The following is a 7,751-nucleotide window of genomic DNA, read 5'->3' as shown; positions in this document are numbered from 1 at the left end:
TTTATGTGTGTAAGTGTGTTTGTGTGTGTGTGTGTATGCGGAAATGTGTGTGAGTATGTGTGAGTGTGAGTATGAACAGAGACACAGTGCGTGAGCAAATACGGCAAAGGTTAACACTGGTGAATCCAGGTAAAGGGCACAGGCGTGTTCACTGCACTATTCCAAGTTTTCTGTAGATTTGAAATCAAAATTAAAGGTCAGGAAAACGTTAAAAAGCCCCTGGGAAGTGGGGTCGCAGCAAGAGAGGCTGCAGTTGCTCTGGAGGCCCCAGGGTGGCACTCACCCGGTGGGGAGCAGCTGGGAAGCCCAGACACCAACAGGCCCTCCTCCCCGGCCACAGGTCTGCTGCACAGGAGATTCTGGAACTCTCAACACCCACCCTGCCAACACCTCCTACCTCAGAGCTGCCACCTGCTCCTTCACAGCAACAGGGCACTTTCTCTTCCAGGTATGAGCTGCTCTGATGAAGGCCCTTCGGTGAACTTCTCGAAGCATTAAAATCAAATCCACATGACGTCATTCAAAACAGCCCAACATCCAGAGCGCAGCCACCCTGCCTGGCTGCCCAGACAACAGGGGGAAAGGCACCAACACAGAAAACCACAGTCAGCCTGGGAAGGGGGCTTCGGGGTGCACCCTCCTTTCCGTGGCCTGACTCCCCTAGGACAGAGCCTGCCAGCCACTCTTGCACATGGAGCGTCACACAAACCAGAGGACACGGGGGCAGGCACAGACCTGCATGCTGGACAGGAAGGGGCTCCCTCCACCGCACCCTTGGGCAGGGGCGGGCAGGCAGCCCCTGGCCACCCACCACGGTCCCTGCTTGGCGCTGGTTCTCAGACGGGGGCATCTGGCAATGTCTGGAGAAAGGAGGATTTTTGATTGTCACAACTGGGAGGATGCTCCTGGAAAGAACCACCTGCAGTGCACGGACGCGCCCCGTCCCCCCAGCTCCACGCCCACAGCGCCGAGGATGAGAAAGCCCGCCGGGTGGTCACCTCCGTTACCACTTGCACCAGGCTCCTTCAGCATCTCCAGCCTTCACATCTGCTGTACCCTCAGCCTAGACTGTTCCTCCCTATTTACTGTTCACTGTTCAATCGTTACCCTTCTGAAGCCTGTGTTTGCACACTCACCCAAATTTCCTCTACTCAAAGCACTGCACAAGCACTGCACCTGGGTGTCTGTGCCTCTATTTCCACCTCCAAACTGGAAGCTCTCTGAGGGCAGGCCACAGGGTGGTTTAAGTCCTTCGTGGGCCCAGGCAGCCTTACTCTCACAGACATATTAAAATGGACCCAGGGACCTCCCTGGCAGTCCAGTGGTTAAGACTCCGCGCTCCCAGTGCAGGGGGCCCGGGTGCGGTCCCTGGTCAGGGAGCTAGATCCCGCATGCCGTAACTAAGACCCGGTACAGCCAAATAAATAAATAAATAAATAATAAAATGGACCCATATCTCTCATTAAATAGAATTCTCATATAACTCCTATGAGTAGAGGGAGGAGACACTTTTTCTTTTCAGGTCTCCAGTATTTTTGTGGACCCTCGAAAAGCTTGAAGACCGTAGGCTCTGTGCTGAGGACCCTGGTGGGTTCCTGCTGCTGTCAGTCACATCTGGAGTCCCATGCACAGTTAAGCGAATGAACAGATTTCAGATTCACCTGGGAACCATGAAGGAAGCCCCAAGCCTCAGAATGTCCTCACCTCAGAGAACCTAAGACATCAAGGAACTGAAGGAGCCTGCACGTACAGACTATAAATGTTGATGTAACTGGATTGGTAAAAGTCATCTGTTTAAAACTTCTGGGGACCTCCCTGGTGGTCCAGTGGTTAAGACTCTGCGCTTCCACTGCAGGGGGCCCAGGTTCGATCCCTGGTCAAGGAACTAAGATCCCGCATGCGGCACGGCCAATAATAATAATAATAAAAACAAAAACTTTTGGTTAAAAAAAAATTTTATCCTGTGATTTTGGCCTGATTGGTAGAAAAGGTTACCCAGAGCTCCCTGTCTCTTCAAGTCCTTTTTACAGCTAAGCAAGAGTACCTGGCAGGCCTGCTCTGACAGCCTCTGCAGTTCAGCCAGCACAATGCAAACAGGAAGGGAACGCGGAGCCGGGGGAAGTTTCCTCGGCTGCACTGGGACACTCCGGTCCCGGGCGAAGTCCTTAAGCTCTGTAGTTCTGACCGAGGGACGTGCAGGTGGTGGTTTTATCCCTGCACAGTCGGGGGACAAGGACAGAAGGAAAGAAAGGCATCTTCTGACCTAATTTTAAAAGAGATTCTTTTTTCCTTCGAGAGAACAGCTGGAGCCCTGGAACCTGGCCAAACCGGAGCCTGAGACCTGAAATCAGGAACCAGTGCGCCTACAAAATCCGGCTCCGGATTTTCCTCTGATTCAGTCTGACCTTTGGCCTCTTGCAGGTTCCAAGGGGGTGGGTAATGCAGACTCCAGAGCCCTTGTCTATTTATGAGTGGATGTAAGGGCAGGCACTCTCAGCACTTGAGCGGGTGCAAGCACCGCCTCCCACTCCTGGGCAGGCTCTCTCAAGCTGGACGACCTTCACCGCGGGCTGAGCGCACCTGGCAGTGTCAAAAGCTCACCTGTGCAGGCTGGTGGCAGAAGGACACTTTTTCTCTCCTGTGGCCTAGATCAACATCTGAGATGCCCCCAGCGTGCTGACAACCCACCACCGCCCCCCACAAAGGGAAAACTCAATTTGCACTGCTGGTCAGCCTTCTTAGGGATCGGGCTGAAGTTAAATTTGGGCCGGAAGGACCAGTTCCAAGCCTAATAATCCCAGGGAAGGAGCCTGGCCAGGTTTCACAGACCTTGGGTCACCTCCAGAGAAAGAGGCCAGAATGGAAATTTTAACCCACGGAAGCTCCATCAACCCCACTGCCCACAGCTATGCCAACTCTTGCAGGGTCACCATTTAAAACGTTAATTAAATTGGGAAATTTACAAGTTGTTGTTTTTTGGTGGCGGGGCTGTTTTTTTTTTTAAAGAGGAAGGGGAAAAACTGACACAGTGCTGTTTATTTATCAGGAGCTACATAAGGTCCCTTCACTCAGAGCCACATGGGCTTGTTCACACCAGCCTCCTGCCGAAGGGGACAGGCCTTGTTCTCAGGGGCAGGCCCAGACAAGGTGGCCCAGGTCTTCCGATGCCTGCCAGCAGGTGGGCTGCTCAAGGACCACCACCCTCTCCAGCTCTGCCCCAACTCTCCCTCCATCCCTTCCCTCCGTTGAAGTCTCCTATAATTGGTTCAAATAAATAAGCTTCCCGGACCAGGCTCACTGCATCCCCTCAGAATGGGGCCAGAAAGGCCTCCAGCTTCCTGTTGTGAGAATTAGGTCATGAAACCAATTGGGCTGCTCGCAGGGCGATGGCTCACTCTCCCTGGGGTGGCCTCCAGAGCCAGCCCCCTCCTCGCTGCCCAGCTCTGGGGATGGCTGTCCTCCGGAACCAGCTGAGAGGCCCCAGGCCTGGCCTCCTGGGTGAAAATTCTTATAAACTCTTAAGAACATAAGTTTTAGGATTACTGCCTCCTCTTTCCTATAGGCTTTCAGCATACAGGTATGTGCTAATTTGCATAAAAATAAAGCTATGTTTGTTTACCTCGAAAACATATCCATACTATTGCAATACACTGCAAGCATTCATTACACCAGCATGTCACATAAGCCACACTGTTTGTTTGTTTGGATAACGGCTTCTGCTCCATGACACAGGCCATGACCTTCCCTCTCCTTTCCCTCCAGCCACCTCAGAACAAAAAATAATCCAAGGAAGAAGGAAACCTCCCCCGAAGAGGCTGCTGAACACTCAGTTTCCTTCCTCCCTAAATGTTTAACAAGCTAATGATCAAAATAAAAAAGATTTTAAACACAGGCAACTTCAGAATCTACATGTGTTCATTCCATTAACTTGCTGGGGAAGTAGCATGAAGATGAGAACTTCTGATGGGTCACAAAACTCATCCAGTCTGGAGACAATGACGCCGGAGGCTGGAGGGGAAGGGAGGGACGATCAGGGAAAATGCGCAGGCTCTGCGGAGACGGGAAAACACAGCGCCCCCGACAGCAGGAATCCACGCACAGGCACCTGCTCAGGGCCAGGGCCACTGTGGAAAAGCTCAGGAGACTGGACAGAAACGGATGCGAGGCCTTAGGGGCCTGTGTGAAAGCTCTAAGAAGGAAACTACCCCCAATCCCAATGGGCTGGACACAAACACCCAGACCAGTGTAGGGGAGGAAAACTTTTCCCTTCTTCCCTTTAAGGTCTTTGGTTGGTCTAATAATTAAATTGACAGGAGACATTAACAAGAGAAAAACAAATTTAATTTCGTACATATGGGAGCCCCAAAGATATGTGGCTTGAGGAAGTGACCAGAGCAGGCATCTTTTATATCTTTTAGACAAAGAAACGAAACGATAAATTTGTGAAGAACTGACAAGACAAAGAAATTTGGGCTTGGAGTAGTACATTAGTAAGGAAGTAACAAGGTTTGTTTATACAGCCTTCTCAGCCTTGAATCCCCTGTCTCTGGTGATAAGGATGCCTTCTACCCCCTGGTACAGGGAAGGTACCTTTCACATGGGAGATTTATTTCCTTCTCTCAGGGGGATAAAGGAGGGTCAGAGTGCCCTTCTTGCACTGGCTGTTTCTCAGGAAAGTATAATTCAAAATAATCAATATGCCAAAGTGGTATATTTGGGGATGGCATATTCTGCTCCCCACCCACTCAGCACACCCAGATAATCCAGTTCAGAAGCCAAAGCCCCATCATCCATTTGTAATGACATCCTCCACCCCCAAAGCCACGAAACCATTAGTCACCAAGTCACAGAGAGGGAGAAGCTCCCAGCAAAACTGGCCTGCGAGCGCTCCCCTGGCAAAAAGACTCCTGGTTTTACAGGCCAGCTATTCACCCCAGACTGTTAAATTTCATAAAATGAAAGCCAGGACCTTTCACAAGCCCATATCCACAGAATGCAAGCAAAATCTGACCTCTTGCAAAAACTCTCAGCTGAGTGGAAAAAGCTTATCTGGAGGTTAGGGAGAGACAGAGGTTAGTTACACTACACATTAGTTTGATGGTATTCCTGAGAATTAAGACTTTAAGTCTCAGAGAACTAAACTTCCTTGCAAATTTACCTGGAGCACATGACACAATGTTAAAACAAAACAAAAACAGAAAATATAGGCACCAAGGCACACTGGTTCTTACCTGCTTCTAGAAAAGTCATGTAAGTCTGCCAGAAAGATACTCAGTCATAAGACTTCCAAGTCCCAAATAGAATAACTCACCCAAAAAAGAAGTTCCCGGACTTCCCTGGTGGCACAGTGGTTAAGAATCCGCCTGCCAATGCAGGGGACACGGGTTCGATCCGGTCCGGAAGATCCCACATACCGCGGAGCAACTAAGCCCGTGAGCCACAACTACCGAGCCTGCACTCTAGAGCCCACGAGCCACATCTACTGAGCCCGTGCGCCACAACTACTGAAGCCTGCGTGCCTAGAGCCCAGGCTCTTGTGCTCCGCAGCAAGAGAAGCCACCGCAATGAGAAGCCCGCGCACCGCAACAAAGAGTAGCCCCCGCTCGCCACAACTAGAGAAAACTCGTGTGCAGCAACAAAGACCCAATGCAGCCAAAAAAAAGAGAGAAGAATTTTTTTAACCAGTTGCTGAGCATTTAAATGTTCTGTCTTTTATTACTGTTATTGTTTTTGAATATTTTTTAAAATTTATTTTATTTATTTATTTTTGGCTGCGCTGGGTCTTTGTTGCTGCGCGTGGGCTTTCTCCAGTTGTGGTGAGTGGGGACTACTCTTTGTTGTGGTGCGCGGGCTTCTCATTCTGGTGACTTCTCTTGCTGCAGAGCACAGGCTTCAGTAGTTGCGGCACGCAGGCTCAGTAGTTGTGGTGCACGGGTTTAGTTGCTCCACGGCATGTGGGATCTTCCTGGACCAAGGCTCGAACCCACGTCCCCTGCATTTGCAGGCAGATTCTTAACCACTGCGCCACCAAGGAAGCCCAATTTTTTTTTTTTTTTTTGGCTGCAGGAACTCAGTTCCCCAACCAGGGGTTGAACCTGGGCCACAGCAGTGAAAGTGCCGAATCTTTTTTTTTTTTTAATTAATTTATTTGGCTGCTCCAGGTCTTAGTTGTGGCACATGGGATCTTTAGTTGCGGCATGCATGCAGGATCTTAGTTCTCTGACCAGGAGTCAAACTCAGGCTCCCTGCATTGGGAGCATGGAGTCTTAGCCACTGAACCGCCAGGGAAGTCCCAAAAGTGCTGAATCTTAACCACTAGAGCACCAGGGAACTCCCTCTCTTTCATTGCTGTTAAGAAGCAGTATTTTCCTACATGTATCTTTATGCTTTTGTCTGTCTATAGGATAAATCCCTACAGTCTTAGTTGCTACAGCAAAGGGTGCATGTGTTTAAATGTTTAGTATTTTGCCAAGTTGCCCTCTATGGACATGGTGACCTTTTATGTGCCCATCAAAATTGTGCAAGAACACCTGTTTTTCCCCATACCCTGGCAGAAGTTGATTTGTTGCTAATCTGATAGGTGGGAAGTGGTATATCATTATACTTTTAATTTGCATTTCCTGATGAGGAAATAGAGCATCATTTCAGATCATTAAGAGCAATCTGTTATGTCGTTTGCCCATTTCTTTCTTGGGTTGGCAGTCTTCTTCTTGTTGATCTACAAATGTTCTTTATATATTAAGGCAGTTTGTCCTATGGCTATGATATTTGTTACACATATTTCCCCAATTTGTCATTGTTCTTTTGATTATATTGTTTTATCCACGTAGAGTTTTGATTTTTATGTAATCATATTCTAACATCTTTTATTTTATAACTTACAGATTTCATTTCATATTATTTCCTTCTCCCACTGTTTTCTTTTAATATACTTACTATTTTGTACTTTTAAAACTTTGCTCCATAACTGAGTCATCCACAAACCAGCCTCAGCAGAAGTGGGGCAGGTTGGCATTGTGTGCCTCCAGTGGGACGTGGACGTCAGCTACAATCATTTCTCACCAAAATGTTTACCCTTACTCCAATTCTAAGGAAAACCAGACTAAGAGTCAATGGTCCTGGACTCTAAAAAAATGTTAATGTCATGACAGACAAAGAAAAGCTAGTGAACACTCTAGGCTAAGGGAGAGGAAAGAGCTTGGGAACCTAGTGAAGTTGAGATCTTCAATTGGATCCCAGATTAAAAACTGGTGCAGGCCAAAGTAAGGGGCGTGGTTGGGAAAGCTGGATGTGGGCTGTACATCAGAGAACACTGCTGGGTCAACAGTAAATTCCTTGGGGCTGAAAATAGTATTGGGATAATGTCGGAGCATGGCCTTAGGAGATGCACAGTATCTGATACCTGCAATTTGCTTTTTTTTTTTTTTTAAATAAGGGCAGCTCTTCAGCTTTCTTTTTTTTTTTAAACAAATTTATTTTTGGCTGCATTGGGTCTTCGTTGCTGTGCGTGGGCTTTCTCTAGTTGCGGCGAGCGGGGGCTACTCTTCATTATGGTGCACAGGCTTCTCGTTGCGGTAGCCTCCTCATTGCAGTGGCCTCTCTTGTTGCGGAGTACAGGCTCTAGGAGCACGGGCTTCAGTAGTTGTGGCACGTGGGCTCAGTAGCTGTGGCTCACGGCTCTAGAGCGCAGGCTCAGTAGTTGTGGCGCACGGGCTTTGTTGCTCTGTGGCATGTGGGGTCTTCCCGGACCG

General features: G+C 48.8%; 1 protein-coding gene and 1 non-coding gene across 5 annotated transcripts in view; one reads left to right on the top strand and one right to left on the bottom strand.

Annotated features, from left to right (window-relative positions):
- Nucleotides 1-7,751, bottom strand: part of CTNNBIP1 (catenin beta interacting protein 1) — a 73,228-nt gene that overhangs the window by 55,567 nt on the left and 9,910 nt on the right. The gene's annotated exons all lie outside the window — the stretch shown is intronic.
- TRNAG-UCC (transfer RNA glycine (anticodon UCC)) lies at nt 1,813-1,885 on the top strand. Its single transcript has one exon. It is a non-coding gene; the product is annotated as a tRNA-Gly (tRNA).

Source organism: Physeter macrocephalus, chromosome 3 (genome assembly GCF_002837175.3).
Source record: "Physeter macrocephalus isolate SW-GA chromosome 3, ASM283717v5, whole genome shotgun sequence".
Lineage (NCBI taxonomy): Eukaryota > Metazoa > Chordata > Mammalia > Artiodactyla > Physeteridae > Physeter > Physeter macrocephalus.
Note: the sequence above shows the minus strand (reverse complement) of the source record. Positions and strands in the feature narration are given on the sequence as shown.